Here is a 13564-nt window from a genome sequence, read left to right on the forward strand (position 1 = left end):
TAAGACGCTAAGTCCAGCCCAACTGAAGTTCTATATAGCTGCAACATGACTCCCGTACTCTTACATCCAAAGCCCTACAATGAAGGCTGGCATTCCATATGCCCTCTTTACCACCTCATGCATTTGCACAGCCATTTTCAGCATGGACCTGGATTCCAAGATCCCTCTGTACCTCAATGTCATTAAGGGACCTCCCATTTACTGTCTGCTCTCTCCTTCCATTTGACCTCCCAGAGCACAGCATCTCACTCTTTGCCCAGACTAAACTCCATCTGTCACTCCTCTGCCCGTGTCTGTAACTAATCTACAGTGCCTATAGAACGTATTCATCCCCCCCCCCCGACTTTTTCATGTTTTATTGTTTTACAACATTGAATCACAGTTGTTGTAATATGGCTTTTTTTTGACACTGATCAACAGAAGGCTCATGTCAAAGTGAAAACAGATCTCTACAAAGTGATCTAAATTAATTACAAATATAAGACTCAAAATAATTGATTGCATAAATATTCACACTTCAAGTCAGTATTTAGTTGATGCACCCTTGGTAGCAATTACAGCCTTGAGACTGTGTGGATAGGTGTCTATCAACTTTACACATCTGGACACTGCAATTTCCCCCCATTCTTTACAAGACTGCTCAAACTGTGTCAGGTTGCATGGGGATTGTGAGTGACAGCCCTTTTCAAATTCAGCCACAAATTTTCAATTGGATTGAGATCTGGACTCTGACTTGGCCACTTCAGAATACCAACTTTGTTGTTTTTAAACCATTCTTGTGTAGCTTTGACTTTATTCTTAGGGTCATTGTCTTGCTGGAAAAGAAATTTCCGAAATTGCAGTTCTCTTGCAGACTGCTTCAGAATTTCCTTGTATTTTGCCACATTCGTTTTACCCTCCACCTTCCAGCCTGCTGCAGTGAAACGTCCCCACAGCGTGATGCAGCCGCCACCATGCTTCATGGTAGGTATGGTGTGTTTTCGATGACGTTTGGCTTTCACCAAACACAGTGTTTAATCTGATGGCCAAAAAGCTCAGTATTTGTTTCATCGGACTGTAGAACCTTCTTTCAACTGACTTCAGAGTTCCCCACATGCCTTCTGGCAAACTCTAGCTGAGGTTTTGTGAGTTCTTTTCAACAGTGGCTTTCTCTTTGCCACTCTCCCATAAAGCTGCGACTGGTGAAGCACCCGGGCAACAGTTGTTGTATGTGCAGTCTCTCCCATCTCAGCCACTGAAGCTTGTAACTCCTCCAGAGTTGTCATAGGTCTCTTGCTGGCCTCCCTCACAAGTCCATATTCTTTCCATTTCTTGATGATTGATTTAACTGTATTCCAAGGGATATTCAGTGACTTTTGGAAATTTTCTTGTATCAATCTCTTTACTTGTGCTTTTCAATAACCTTTTGGCAGAGTTGTTTGGAGTGTTCTGTTGTCTTCATGGTGTAGTTTTTGTAGTTTTTACCAGCAGTTGGACCCTCCAGATACAGGTGTAGTTTTACTACAATCAATTGAAACACCTTGACTACACACAGGTCTCCATTTAACCAATTATGTGATTTCTAACACCAATTGGCGGTACCATTGATGACTTGGTGTGTCATACTGGGGGGGGGGGGTGAATAATTATGCAATCAATAATTTTGCATTTTATATTTATAATTAATTTAGATTATTTTGTAGAGATCGGTTTTCACTTTGACATGAGTCTTTTTCTAATGATTAGTGTTAAAAAAGCCAAATTAAATCCATTGTGATTCAATGCTGTAAAACAATAAAAAGTGAAAACTTCCAAGGGGGATGAATACTTTTTATAGTCACTGTATGTCCCACTGTATTCTTTGATAGATGTTTACATAGCCCACAATTCCACCAATCTTGGTGCCACCCACAAACTTGTTCACAAACTCATTCAGTTCATTGATGTACTTGACAAACCAACAGAAGTCCCAGTGCTGCACCACTGGTCACAGACATCCAGCTAGTATAACAGCCTTCTACTCCTACCCAGAGTCTTCTGTGGGCACGCCAATTATGAACCCAAACTTGCAATTCACTCCAGATCCCATCCATCTTTATCTTCTGAATCAGCCTGTCATAAGGAGCCTTATCAAATACCTTACTAAAGTCCATGTAGGTAACATCCACTACCTTACCCTCATCAAGAGGTATGCACCTCTTCAAATCTCTTGATAAAGTTTGTAAGGCATGACTTTCCATAAATAAAACCATGCTGACTGTCTCAATGCAGGCCATGCATTTCCAAAACTACATAAATCAGCTCCCTCAATATTCTCTCCATTAGCTTCCATATCATAAGATATAGGAGCAAAATTTGACCCTTTGGCCCATCAGGCCTGCTAGATTATGGCTGATCCATTTCCCTCCCTATCCCAGCAGTGGCAGATATTCTTGGGCATAATACAAAAGATGCAAATGCAGTTCATTCCAATGAGAAGGAAGGATTCAAAGAGGGGGAAGGGGCCACAGTGGTTGACAAAGGAAGTCAGAGATTGTATAGCATTAAAGAAAAAGAAGTATGACAGGGCTAAGATGAGTGGGAATACAGATGATTGGGAAAGTTTTAAGGAACAGCAGATCTTAACTAAAAAAGCAATACGGAGAGAAAAAAATCAGGTATGAGCTCAGTCTAGCCAGGAGTATAAAAGGGGATAGCAAAAGCTTTTTTAGCTATGTGAAGAGAAAGAAGATAGTTAAGAACAATGTTGGCCCCTTGAAGAATGAATTGGGAGAAATTGTTATGGGAAACAGGGAAATGGCAACAGAATTTAATGCATACTTTAGATCTGTCTTCACCAGGGAGGACACAAGCAATCTCCCAGATGTATGGATGGGCCAGGGTCATAAGATATCAGAGGAATTGAGACAGATTGACATTAGGAAAGAAACTGTGATGAGTAGACTGGTAGGACTGAAGGCTAATAAATCCCTGGGTCCAGATGGTCTGCATCCGAGGGTTCTAAAAGAGGTGGCTCAGGAAATTGCGGATGCATTGGTAATCATTTTCCAATGTTCCTTAGATTCAGGATCAGTTCCTGAAGATTGGAGAGTGGCTAATGTTGTCCCACTTTTCAAGAAGGGAGGGAAGGAGAAAACGGAGAACTATCGCCCTGTTAGCCTAACGTCAGTCGTGGGGAAGATGCTTGAGTCCATTATTAAGGACGAAATAGTGGCACATCTAGATGGCAGAAATAGGATTGGGCCGAGCCAGCATGGATTTACCAAGGGCAAATCATGCTTGACTAATCTGTTGGAGTTTTTTGAGGGTGTAACAAGGATGTTAGATGAGGGTAAGCCAGTAGATGTTGTGTGCCTAGATTTTCAGAAGGCATTCGATAAGGTGCCACATAGGAGATTGGTGAGTAAAATCAGAGCTCATGGCATTGGGGGCAGGGTTTCAACATGGATAGAAAATTGGTTGGCAGATAGAAAGCAAAGGGTAGCAGTGAATGGGTGTTTCTCAGACTGGCTGGAGGTGACTAGTGGGGTACCACAGGGCTCTGTATTGGGACCACAGCTCTTTATGATTTATGTCAATGATTTAGATGAGGGCATTGAAAACTACATCAGCAAGTTTGCTGACGATACTAAACTGGGTGACAGTGTGACATGCGAAGAGGACGTTAGGAGAATACAGGGAGACTTGGATAGGCTGAGTGAGTGGGCAGATACTTGGCAGATGTCATTCAATGTGAATAAATGTGAAGTTATCCACTTTGGAAGCTGGAACAAGAGGGCAGAGTATTGTCTGAACGGTGTCGAGTTAGGTAAGGGAGAAATGCAAAGAGATCTAGGAGTCCTAGTTCACCAGTCAATGAAGGTGAATGAGCAAGTGCAACAGGCAGTGAAGAGGGCAAATGGAATGTTGGCCTTTGTTACAAGGGGAATTGAATACAAGAGCAAGGATGTTCTTTTGCATTTGTACAGGGCCCTGGTGAGACCACACCTGGAATATTGTGTACAGTTTTGGTCTCCAGGTTTAAGGAAGGACATTCTGGCAATTGAGGAAGTGCAGCGTAGATTCACTAGGTTGATTCCTGGGATGGCAGGGCTGTCTTACGCAGAGAGATTGGAGAGATTGGGCTTGTACACGCTGGAATTGAGGAGATTGAGAGGGGATCTGATTGAAACGTTTAAGATAATTAAAGGATTTGATAGGATTGAGGCAGGAAATATGTTCCAGATGTTGGGAGAGTCCAGTACCAGAGGGCATGGATTGAGAATAAGAGGTCAGTTATTTAAAACAGAGTTGAGGAAGAGCTTCTTCTCCCAGAGAGTTGTGGAGGTGTGGAATGCACTGCCTCGGAAGACGGTGGAGGCCAATTCTCTGGATGCTTTCAAGAAGGAGCTGGATAGATATCTGATGGATAGGGGAATCAAGGGATATGGGGACAAGGCAGGGACTGGGTATTGATAGTGAATGATCAGCCATGATCTCAGAATGGCGGTGCAGACTCGAGGGGCCGAATGGTCTACTTCTGCACCTATTGTCTATTGTCTATTGTCTTGCCGTCTCTCCGTAACCTCTCACACCCTGACTAATCAAGAACCTATCAACCTCTGCCTTAAATACACCCAATGACTTGACCTCCATGGGCACCTGTGGCATTGAATTCCACAGATTCACCACCCTTTTGTTAAAGAAATCCCTCCTCATCTCTGTTGTGAACGGATATCTCTTGATTCTGAAGCTGTGCTCTCTAGTCCTAGACTCCCCTATTATAGGAAAAATCCCCTCCACATCCTCTCTGTTTGAGACTTACTCTTGATAGGTTTCAATGAGATCCCCTTTCATTCTTCTAAATTCTAGTAAGTAAAAACCCAGAATCACTTATGCGAACTTCCCATGGGCCCTCTCCAAAGTCAGCAAATCCTTTCTTAAAGAAGGAGCCCAAAATTGCTCACAATAGTGAGGCCTCACCAGTGCCTTAAAAAGCCTCAGCATTACATCCTCGTTTTTATGCTCTAGTCCTCTCGAAATGAATGCAAACATCACATTTGCCTTCCTCACCATTGACCCAACCTGTAAGTTAGCCTTCAGGGAATCCTGCACACAGACTCCCAAGTCCCTTTGCACCTCGGATTTTTAAATTTTCTCCCTGTTTAGAAAATAATCAATGCTTTTACTCCTTTTATCAAAGTGCACGACCATACATTTCCTGACACCGTATTCCGTCTGCCACTTATTCGCTTATTATCCTAATCTGTCCAAGTCTTCTGTAGCCTCTCTACTTTCCCTAAACTACCTGCCCCTCCACCTATCTTTGTTTTGTCTGCAAGTATGGCCACAAAGCCATTAATTCCATTCTCCAAATCATCGAGATGTAACATGAAAAGAAGTGGTCCCAACACCAACCCCTTCAAAACACCAACTGTCAGCAGCACCCAACCAAAAAAGACTCCCTTTATTCCTACTCTGCCTTCTGCCAATCAGCCAAAGCTCTAGCCATGCTAGTATCTTTCCTGTAATACCATGAGCTGTTATCTTGTTATGCAGCTTCATGTGTGGCATCTTGTTAAATGCCTTCTGAAAATCCAAGTGCACAACATCCACTGATTCTCCTTTGTCTTTCCTGCTTGTTATTTCCTCAAAGGACTCCAACAGATTTTCCCTTAAGGAAACCATGCTGACTTTGGCCTATTTTATCATATGCCTCCATGTACCCTGAGACCTTATCTTTAACAATCAAGTCCACCATCTTCCCAACCACTGAGGTCAGGCTAGCTGGCCTAGAATTTCCTTTCTTCTACCTCCCTCCCTTCTTGAAGAGTGGAGTGACATTTGCAATCTTCCAGTGCTGTGGAACTATTGCAGAATCAAGTGGTTCTTGAAAGATCATTCAGCTCCCTGGGGAGTGGTCCATCTGGTCTCAGTGACTTCTCTACCCTTCAGTTTCCCAAGCATCTTCTCCCTAGTAATGGCAACAACTAATATCACTGATGTGACATTATGTGATTTAACTCTCTGTTACAACCATTGCTCTGAGCAGGAATTCTTTTTTTTTTTTTTTACACAGGCTGAAAACTACTCGGCACTTTAATTAAAAAATAGATAAAGTAACATTCCAGCTGCGTAGCAATGAAGGCTACGTGCGCGGGGTCATTGCGGAGCCGCGCTGCTTAGAAGGAACAGTATGTGTCACTCACTTCTCTCAATATTTTGGGATATGTGCTGTCTGGCCATGGTTACTGATCGACCTTAATAGTTTTCAGAAGACCCACAAAGTACTCATTTAATATCTCAGCCACTTCCTCTGACTCTAAGCACACATTCCCTCCTTAATCTTTGAGTGGACCTAACCTCTCTCTATTATTCTATTTGACTTAATTTCTGCATATAATGCCTTGATATTCACCTTGATCCTGCTCACCAAAAACATTTCTTGGTCCTTTTGACTTTCCTAATCATCTCTCAAGCAATTCCCCTGCTATAGTTATATTCATCAAAGGCCCAATCTGATTTTAGCTTCCTGAACCTTATATATGCTTTCTTTTCCTTCCTGACTAAATTTAGGTAGGACCTCTGGAGTCACCCATGATTCCCATACATAACCATCCTTATCCTTTCTGGAATAGTCCGATCCTGAACTCTGATCAGCTTGTCTTTAAATGACTCCCACATGTCAGGCGCAGACTTGTCCAACAGCAGCTGCTCCCAGTCAATGCCCCTCAGCTCACGTCTGATCCTGTTGTATTTGACCTCCCCCAGTTTAGTGCCTCCCCACAAGATCCGATTTCATCCTTACTCATAAAAATCTTAAAACATAATGAGTTGTGGTCACCGTTTCCAAAATGTTCACCCACTATCAGTTCCATCACTTGGCCTGGCACTTTTCCCAAACCCAGATCCAGTCCATTTTCTCCTCTAATCTGACTCTCCACATATCGTCTCAAGAACCCCTCTTGGATGCGCTGAAGAAATCCCACCCCATCTAAGCTTCTTGTATTGAGGAAGTTCCAATCAATACAGGGAAATTTAATGTCTCCCCCCACTATCACCACCCGAAGTTTCCATGCCTTTCCACAATCTGTTTACGTATTTGATACTCCACCCTGCGGCTGTCGGAGGCGTGTAGTGTAATCCCATCAGCACAACTGCACCTTCTTAATTTTGGAGCTCCATCCTGTGTGGGTGAGCCCTCCAGTGTGTCCTCTGAGTACTGCTGTGACATTCTGCACATAGAAACATAGACAATAGGTGCAGGAGTAGGCCATTCAGCCCTTCAAGCCTGCACTGCCATTCAGTATGATCATGGCTGATCATCCAACTCAGAACCCTGTACCTGCTTTCTCTCCATACCCCCGATCCCTTTAGCCACAAGGGCCATATCTAACTTCCTCTTAAATATAGCCAATGAACCGGCCTCAACTGTTTCCTGTGGCAGAGAATTCCACAGATTCACCACTCTCTGTGTGAAGAAGTTTTTCCTCATCTCGGTCCTAAAAGGCTTCCCCTTTATCCTTAAACTGTGACCCCTTGTTCTGGACTTCCCCAACATCGGAAACAATCTTCCTGCATCTAGCCTGTCCAATCCCTTTAGAATTTTATATGTTTCAATAAGATACCCCCTCAATCTTCATAACTCCAGTGAGTATAATAAGCCTAGTCGATCCACTCTTTCTTCATATGAAAGTCCTGCCAACCCAGGAATCAATCTGGTGGACCTTCTCTGTACTCCCTCTATGGCAAGAATGTCTTTCCTCAGATTAGGGGACCAAAACTGCACACAATATTCTAGATGCGGTCTCACCAAGGCCTTGTACAACTGCAGTAGAACCTCCCTGCTCTTGTACTCAAATCCTTTTGCTATGAATGCCAACAATTTGCCTTTTTCACCGCCTGCTGTACCTGCATGCCCACCTTCAATGACTGGTGTACAATGACACCCAGGTCTCATTGCATCTCCTCTTTTCCTAATCGGCCACCATTCAGATAATAATTTGTTTTCCTGTTCTTGCAACCAAAGTGGATAACCTCACATTTATCCATATTAAATTGCATCTGCCATGAATTTACCCACTCACCTAACCTATCCAAGTCACCCTGCATCCTCTTAGTATCCTCCTCACAGCTAACACCGCCACCCAGCTTCATGTCATCTGCAAACTTGGAGATGCTGCATTTAATTCCCTCGTCTAAGTCATTAATATATATTGTAAACAACTGGGGTCCCAGCACTGAGCCTTGCGGTACCCCACTAGTCACTGCCTGCCATTCTGAAAAGATCCCGTTTACTCCCACTCTTTGCTTCCTGTCTGCCAACCAATTCTCTATCCACATCAATACCATACCCCCAATACCGTGTGCTTTGAGTTTGCACACTAATCTCCTGTGTGGGACCTTGTCAAAAGCTTTTTGAAAATCTAAATATACCACATCCATCGGCTCTCACTTATCTGCTCTACTAGTTACATCTTCAAAAAATTCTATAAGATTCGTCAGACATGATTTTCCTTTCACAAATCCGTGCTGACTTTGTCCGATGATTTCACCTCTTTCCAAATGTGCTGTTATCACATCTTTGATAACCGACTCTAGCATTTTCCCCACCACCGATGTCAGACTAACTGGTCTATAATTCCCCACTTTCTCTCTCCCTCCTTTTTTAAAAAGTGGGGTTACATTAGCCACCCTCCAATCCTCAGGAACTAATCCAGAATCTAACAGTTTTGAAAAATTATCACTAATGCATCCACTATTTCTTGGGCTACTTCCTTAAGCACTCTGGGATGCAGACCATCTGGCCGTGGGGATTTATCTGCCTTTAATCCCTTCAATTTACCTAACACCACTTCCCTACTAACATGTATTTCCCTCAGTTCCTCCATCTCACTAGACCCTTGGTCCTTTACTATTTCCGGAATATTCAGTGGTGGAATATCCCTTTTACTTCCACCCCCCCCCCCCCCAATCACATCTCAAGCTACAAAACTCAGGAAAATTAAACTGTCATTATTGTTCCTCACACAACCAGCTCTCTATAATGACAACAACATTGTAATTCCAGGCTCTCAGTTCATCCTCCTCACCCAGAAGGTGCTGAAATAAACACATTTCAGGTGATGGGTACCAGCCTGTTTATTAGCCTGCCCCTTGTTGTCCTTTGACATAATATCTTTCTGGCCCTCAACACTACCACCTGTTGCCTGCTGCTGTAGTTACTATCTCACTGCTTCCCAAACCCTGCTCTTTCTAAGCTGCCGCACGGTAACTGAAACGCTCCCGTACACAGAGCCTTTATTGTCACGCAACTGGATAAAGACAGACGAGAAAAAGCTTACGGAACATGGAAGATTTTCTTTGTTGGTCTGTATTTCATTATACCCTTCAAATAATAAATAAAATTCAAAGTATGTGATTTACCAATTTTCATTCTACATATTCACTGTATGTATATTATAAATAAAAACATTTAAAGTGTGGTGCAGTTTTCAAGCTGTGTATAAATTTCCCGCTCAGTGCAATGGTTGGTCTGCGCAGCTGTGATAAAAATTAGAGGGAACATTGCCCCTGAGAGGTCCTAGCAAACCTCCCAATGAGGATATTGGTTCCCCTCCAATTCAGATGCAAACCATCTTGTTTGTAGAGGTCCCACCTGCCTTGAAAGAGAGTCTGATGCCCCCTTTCCTGCACCACCTCCCAAGCATGTACTATGTATCTATTCCTTATCTTGCTACCACGTGGCATAAGTAGTAATACTGAGATTAATTCTGACATCGATCGTGAGAATCTTGTCATCCCGCTTTTTAACTTTCTACCTAGCTCCTTAAAATCCCTTTTCAGGATCTCTTCCCTGTTCCTGCCTATGTCCTTTGTACCCCTATAGAGTACCAAACATCTGTTTACTCACCCTACCCTCTCGGAATGTCCTGTACACACCGGGGAACATTCTTGAGCCTGGCACCAGGGTGGCAACACACCATACAGGAGTCTCGACTGAAATACTTATTAATACTGAAATTAATACTTATTAATACTGAAATACTTATTAGCCCTTTACTAAACAGGAAAAAATTCCTTTCAGTACGAAACTGCTCAAAGTATCACCTGCAGGACTAACCTGTAAAAATTTCCATATCCTGGAAAAATATGATGCTTGGAAATAGCTCTAACAAATCCTGCCCCTGGATTAAACAGGGGTAAGGTCCAATCCCTGTACTTAGCTGTAAAATATTCCTATGTCTGCATTAACGCAATGCTGAAATACACCAGTAAAAATCCTATACCCAGATGAAACTGTACAAAGATCTGATATCTGGATTTAATTTTAAAACCTTCCATGCTCAAACTCACAAGCAAAAGAAAACATGCAAAGATTAACCTGTACACCTGTATTAGACCGTGAATACTTTTTAAGAACTTCCATTTCCCAGATTGAAATATTCCATGCTCGGCTCTATCAGAAAATAGGTGCAGGAATAGGACACTTGGCCCATCAAGCCTGCCCTGTCCTGCCAGTCAGTGTGATCATGGCTGTTCTTCCCCAGGCTTTATCCCCTCCCATGTGCCAGTTCCCCATACCTATCAGTTCCCTTTTCTTTCAAAGCTTTATGGGGCATAGAATTCCAGAGTTAGAGAAGCTCTGGAATTCTTTACCCTGGAGGAAATGACAACCCCCTGGGGCAGAGAATTCCAGAGATGTTCTGTCTCTGTGAGCAGTTCCTAACCACCCCAGTTTCACACGATCAGTCCCTAATCTTGTAACTGTGTCCCTTCATTCAAGATTTTCTCACATGTGGAAATATTTTGCCATCTATCCTGCTGTGCTCCCTAGAAACTTTATATTGCTGAATAAAACCATCCCCCCATTCCTTTAAATTCCAAAATATAACCTAATTTCTGACCATGCTGATACAGCTCCCCCAGTGCCAGAGCCTTTAGCCTGTGAACCAGCCTCTTATGTGGCACCTCAACTAATGTCTACAAATCTAAATATACTATATCTACAGGTTCCCCTCTATCGGTGCTCCCTGTCACACTCACAAAGAACTCTAGCAAGTTTGACAAGAGTGATTTATCATTTACAATACTACAATGTCTGGATTTGATTACCTGAAGCTTCTCTCAATTGTGAACTATAGTCTATCTATCTTAATAATAGACTCTAGCATCTCACCAATAAAAGATGTTAAAACTAACAGGCTTCCAGTTAACAACACTTTGTATCCCTCACTTCTTGAAGTATAAAGACACATTTGCTTTTCCCATTCTGCTGGTGACTTACTGAAACTGGTGAGTTTTGAGAAAACTTAATGCCTCTGTTAACGCTGTGGTTTTTATATTCCACAGATGCAGGCCATTGGGAACTGGAGACCTATCTGCCTTAAGTCCCATTCATTTTTCTAAAACCATTTCCTGCATGATGGTTATTGAAACTAGCACAGTGGATAAACTAGGCTGCATCTGTAAGATAATCAAAAACCTGGATTCATCATAAAAAAATTCCTACACTTGGATTCACCTGCAAATCCCATAACTAATCCGTAGTACCCAAGGCATCTTCAAGAAGCGGTGCCTCAGGAAGACAGTGTCCAAGGACCTCCCCCTGCCCCACCCAGGACATGCCCTCTTCTCATTTTTACCATCAGGAAGGAGGTACAGAAGCCTGAAGGCACACACTCAGCGATTCAGGAACAGCTTCTTCCCATCTGTCATCCGATTTCTAAGTGGACACTACCTCACTACTTTTAAAAAATGTATTTATGTTTTTGCACTGTTTATTTTAACTTAACAATTTAATAGACATACTTTCTGTAATTCAGTTTTTTCTTCTATATTTATCATGCATTGCTTTGTACTGCTGATGTAAAATTAACAAATTTTGCAACATATAACCATATAACAATTACAGCATGGAAACAGGCCATCTTGGCCCTTCTAGTCCATGCTGAATGCTTACTCTCACCTAATCCCGCTTACCCACACTCAGCCCATAACCCTCCATTCCTTTCCTGTCCATATACCTATCCAATTTTACTTTAAATGACAATAACGAACCTGCCTCTACCACTTCTACTGGAAGCTCGTTCCACACAGCTACCACTCTCTGAGTAAAGAAGTTTCCCCTCATGTTATCCTTAAACTTTAGTCTCCTAACTCTCAACTCATGTCTTCTTGTTTGAATCTACCCTACTCTCAATGGAAAAAGCCTATCCACGTCAACTCTATCTATCCCCCTCATAATTTTAAATACCTCTATAAAATCCCCCCTCAACCTTCAACACTCCAAAGAATAAAGACCTAACTTGTTTAACCTTTCCCTGTAACTTAGGTGCTGAAACCCAGGTAACATTCTAGTAAATCTCCCCTGTACTTTCTCTATTTTGTTGAAATTCTTCCTATAATTTGGTGACCAGAACTGTACACAATACTCCAAATTCCGCTTTACCAATGCCTTGTACAATTTTAACATTACATCCCAACTCCTATACTCAATGCTCTGATTTATAAAGGCTAACATACAAAAGCTTTCTTCACCACCCTATCCACATGAGATTCCACCTTCAGGGAACTATGCATCATTATTCCTACATCACTCTGTTCTACTGCATTCCTCAATGCCCTACCATTTACCATGTATGTCCTATTTTGATTAGTCCTACCAAAATGTAGCACCTCACACTTATCAGCATTAAACTCCATCTGCCATCGTTCAGCCCACTCTCCTAACTAGCCTAAATCTCTCTGCAAGCTTTGAAAACCTACTTCATTATCCACAACGCCACCTATCTTAGTATCATCTGCATACTTTCGAATCCAATTTGCCACCCCATCATCCAGATCATTAATGTATATGACAAACAACATTGGACCCAGTACATATCCCTGAGGCACACCACTAGTCACCGGCCTCCAACCTGACAAACAGTTATCCACCACTACTCTCTGGCATCTCCCATCCAGCCACTGTTGAATCCATTTTACTACATCAATATTAATACCTAATGATTGAACCTTCCTAACTAACCTTCCGTTTGGAACCCTGTCAAAGGCCTTACAGAAGTCCATAAAGACAACATCCACTGCTTTACCTTCGTCAACCTTCCTAGTAACCTCTTCAAAAAATTCAATAAGATTTGTCAAACATGACCTGCCACGCACAAATCCATGTTGACTGTTCCTAATCAGACCCTGTCTATCCAGATAATTATATACACTATCTCTCAGAATACTTTCCATTAATTTACCCACCACTGACATCAAACTGACAGGCTGATAATTGCTAGGTTTACTCTTAAAACCCTTTTTAAACAATGAACCACATGAGCAATACACCAATCCTCCAGCACCATCCCCATTTCTAATGACATTTGAAATATTTCTGTCGGAGCCCCTGCTATTTCCACACTAACTTCCCTTAAGGTCCTAGCGAATATCCTGTCAGGACCCGGAGATTTATCCACTTTTATATTCCTTAAAAGTGCCAGTACTTCCGCCTCTTTAATCGTCATAGTTTCCATAGCTTCCCTACTTGTTTCCCTTACCTTACACAATTCAATATCCTTCTCCTTAGTGAATACCGAAGAAAAGAAATTGTTCAAAA

This window comes from Hypanus sabinus, chromosome 18 (assembly GCF_030144855.1).
Source record: "Hypanus sabinus isolate sHypSab1 chromosome 18, sHypSab1.hap1, whole genome shotgun sequence".
Lineage (NCBI taxonomy): Eukaryota > Metazoa > Chordata > Chondrichthyes > Myliobatiformes > Dasyatidae > Hypanus > Hypanus sabinus.